General features: G+C 40.9%; 1 non-coding gene across 1 annotated transcript; it reads left to right on the top strand.

Moving 5' to 3' along the window:
• The first annotated feature begins 3,626 nt into the window (after window positions 1-3,626).
• LOC126016891 (U6 spliceosomal RNA) lies at window positions 3,627-3,733 on the top strand. Its single transcript, XR_007498576.1, has one exon. It is a non-coding gene; the product is annotated as a U6 spliceosomal RNA (small nuclear RNA).
• The last annotated feature ends 372 nt before the right edge of the window (window positions 3,734-4,105 follow it).

Raw genomic sequence — 4,105 nt, 5'->3', positions numbered from 1 at the left:
GATCCTCAACAAAATCCTGGCAAATAGGATTCAATACCTCATTAAGAAGATCATCCACTACGATCAAGTAGGTTTCATCCCAGGAATGCAAGGATGGTTTAACATCCGTAAATCTATCAACATAATACACAACATCAACAACAAGAAAAATAAAAACCACATGATTATATCAATAGATGCAGAGAAAGCATTTGACAAGGTCCAACACCCATTCTTGATCAAAACTCTCAGCAAGATGGGAATGGAAGGAACCTTTCTCAATATAGTTAAGGCCATCTACCACAAGCCAGTGGCAAATATTATCCTCAATGGAGAAAAACTAAAAGCCTTCCCTCTAAATTCTGGCCCAAGACAAGGCTGTCCTCTCTCACCACTCCTATTCAACATAGCACTGGAAGTACTTGCTATAGCGATTAGGCAAGAAAAAGATATCAAGGGAATCCAGATAGGAAAGGAAGAAGTAAAGCTCTCACTGTTTGCAGATGACATGATGCTCTACTTAGAAAACCCTAAAGACTCTACCAAAAAGCTTCTAGAAACAATAGACTCATATAGCAAGGTGGCAGGCTACAAAATTAACACACAAAAATCAATGGCCTTTCTATACACCAATAGTAATAAGGAAGAAATAGACATTAAGAAAACAACCCCATTCACAATAGTGCCACACAAACTCAAATATCTTGGAATCAACTTGACTAAAAATGTGAAAGACCTATACAAAGAAAACTATAAAACTCTGCTCCAAGAAATAAGAGAGGACACGCGGAAATGGAAACACATACCCTGCTCATGGATTGGCAGGATTAACATCATCAAAATGGCAATACTCCCCAAGGCGTTATACAGATTCAACGCTATCCCTCTAAAGATACCTATGACATTCTTCAAAGAGGTAGATCAGGCACTTTTGAAATTTGTTTGGAACAGTAAACACCCTAGAATAGCTAAAGCAATCATTGGGAAAAAGAATATTGGAGGAATTACTTTCCCCAACTTTAAACTTTACTACAAAGCAATAGTTATCAAAACAGCATGGTATTGGAATAAGGACAGACCCTCAGATCAGTGGAATAGGCTTGAATACTCAGAAAATGTTCCCCAGACATACAATCACCTAATTTTTGATAAAGGAGCAGGAAATCCTAAATAGAGCAAGGAAAGCCTCTTCAACAAGTGGTGTTGGCACAACTGGCTAGCCACTTGCAAAAAATTGAACTTAGACCCCCAGCTAACATCATGTACGAAGGTAAAATCCAAATGGATTAAAGACCTCGATATCCGACCCCAAACCATAAGATATATAGAACAACACATAGGCAAAACTCTCCAGGACATTGAGACTTCAGGCATCTTCAAGGAGGAAACTGCACTCTCCAAGCAAGTGAAAACAGAGATTAACAGATGGGAATATATAAAATTGAGAAGCTTCTGCACCTCAAAGGAAATAGTGCCCAGGATTCAAGAGCCACCCACTGAGTGGGAGAATCTATTCACCCAATACCCATCAGACAAAGGGCTAATCTCCAAAATATACAAGGCACTGACAGAAATTTACAAGAAAAAAACATCTAATCCCATCAAAAAATGGGGAGAAGAAATGAACAGACACTTTGACAAAGAAGAAATACAAATGGCCAAAAGACACATGAAGAAATGCTCCACATCACTAATCATCAGAGAGATGCAAATCAAAACAACAATGAGATACCACCTCACACCACAGAGAATGGCACACATCAAAAAGAATGAGAACAAACAGTGCTGGCGGGGATGTGGAGAGAAAGGAACCCTTATCCACTGCTGGTGGGAATGCCGTCTAGTTCAACCTTTATGGAAAGCAATATGGAGATTCCTCCAAAAACTGGAAATCGAGCTCCCATACGATCCAGCTATACCACTCCTAGGAATATACCCTAAGAACACAAAAATACAATACAAAAATCCCTTCCTTACACCTATATTCATTGCAGCACTATTTACCATAGCAAGACTCTGGAAACAACCAAGATGCCCTTCAACAGACGAATGGCTAAAGAAACTGTGGTACATATACACAATGGAATATTATGCAGCTGTCAGGAAGGATGAAGTCATGAAATTTTCCTATACATGGATGTACACAGAATCTATTATGCTGAGTGAAATAAGTCAGAGAAAGAGAGAAAAACGCAGAATGGTCTCACTCATCTATGGGTTTTAAGAAAAATGAAAGACATTCTTGCAATAATAAATTTCAGACACAAAAGAGAAAAGAGCTGGAAGTTCCAGCTCACCTCAGGAAGCTCACCACAAAGAGTGATGAGTTTAGTTAGAGAAATAACTACATTTTGAACTGTCCTAATATTGAGAATGTATGAGGGAAATGTAGAGCCTGTTTAGGGTACAGGCGGGGGTTGGGTGGGGAGGAGGGAGATTTGGGACTTGGGTGATGGGAATGTTGCACTGGTGATGGGTGGTGTTCCTTTTATGACTGAAACCCAAACACAATCATGTATGTAATCAAGGTGTTTAAATAAAAAAAAAAAAAAAAGAAAAATAAACAGGGGCTGGCGAGGTGGCGCTCAAGGTAAGGTGCCTGCCTTGCAAGCGCTAACCAAGGAAGGACCATGGTTCGATCCCCTGTTGTTCCATACAGTCTCCCCAAGCCAGGGGCGATTTCTGAGCGCTTAGCCAGGAGTAACCCCTGAGCATCAAACGGGTGTGGCCCCAAAAAAAAACAAAAATAAAGAAAAAAAGAAGAAAAATAAACAGTAGGTGTATTGTTAGTAACCTCCTGGCATAAACAACTGAAAAGATAAATTCTCAAGTGATTGGGAATGTAAACCTCCATAATTAACATCTAAAAAATTCAAGAACTAATGGAAAAACTCAACTGCAGTCACAGAAAGGACAGAAACCCAGGCAAGACCATACGTCCATCAAAACTCCTGACACTGGCTAATAAGGACCTAAAAATCGACATTCACTACAGTGACAGCAAAAATTAAGCAAGCACATGCCAGCAAAATCGAAACAATCACTGGACAAGATATCTAACCAATTCAAAGAAGAACTACTTCATAGGATGAGTGATTCCACACTAATGGGATTGAAGGAACTAAAGAAGACACGAGCAGGCCATAGTAGCAGAATGTCATGAAGTGTCTGGGAGAGGGGGGAGACCATAACTGAACAAAGTACAAGCCACCATTGATAAGGAAGTCACTAAAGAAAAGAGAAGCAAACAGATGCAAGAAAATGTAACATAGGGCTGGAGAGATGGCACAGTGGTAGGCCGTTTGCCTTGCACACAGCTGACCCAGGACAATGGTGGTTCAAATCCCAGCATCCCATATGGTCCCTCGAGTCTGCCAGGAGTAATTTCTGAGCACAAGGCTAGAAGTAATCCCTGAGCTCCGCCAAATGTGGCCCAAATCTCCCCCCACCAAAAAAAAGAAAAAATAACATACCTAATGGACAAGGATAAGAATCTTCAAACTATAGGAATAACAGAAGGTGAGGAAAAAGGGAAAGGGGAAGAACAAATAATAGGAAAGATAGTAACTGGGAATTTCCTCCCACTCTAGAAAGAGACAGCTATACAGATTCAAGAGGCCAAAAGAGGACCAAAGAAAATAGACTTAGTGCTCGCTTCGGCAGCACATATACTAAAATTGGAACGATACAGAGAAGATTAGCATGGCCCCTGCGCAAGGATGACACGCAAATTCGTGAAGCGTTCCATATTTAAAAAAAAAAAAAAGAAAATAGACTTAAACATGAGCCGGAGAGATAGTTCAGCAGTAGGGCGTTTGCCTTGCACACAGCCAACCCAGGATACAGTGGTTCAAATCCCGGCATCCTATATGGTCCCCAAGTCTGCCAGGCGTGATTTCTGAGTGCATATCCAGGAGTAACCCCTGAGCACCACCAGGTATGACCCAAAAACCAACAAAAGAAAAGAAAATAGACTTAAACAGAACAACACCAAGATAATAGAATCAAAATGGCAAAAACCGGGCCCAGAGAGATAGCATGGGGGTAAGGCGTTTGCCTCTCATGCAGAAGGTCGGTGGTTCAGATCCTGGTATCTCATATGGTCCCCTGAGCCTGCCAGGAGCGA

The sequence above is a fragment of the Suncus etruscus genome, chromosome 8 (assembly GCF_024139225.1).
Source record: "Suncus etruscus isolate mSunEtr1 chromosome 8, mSunEtr1.pri.cur, whole genome shotgun sequence".
In the NCBI taxonomy this organism is placed as follows: Eukaryota; Metazoa; Chordata; class Mammalia; order Eulipotyphla; family Soricidae; genus Suncus; species Suncus etruscus.
Note: the sequence above shows the minus strand (reverse complement) of the source record. Positions and strands in the feature narration are given on the sequence as shown.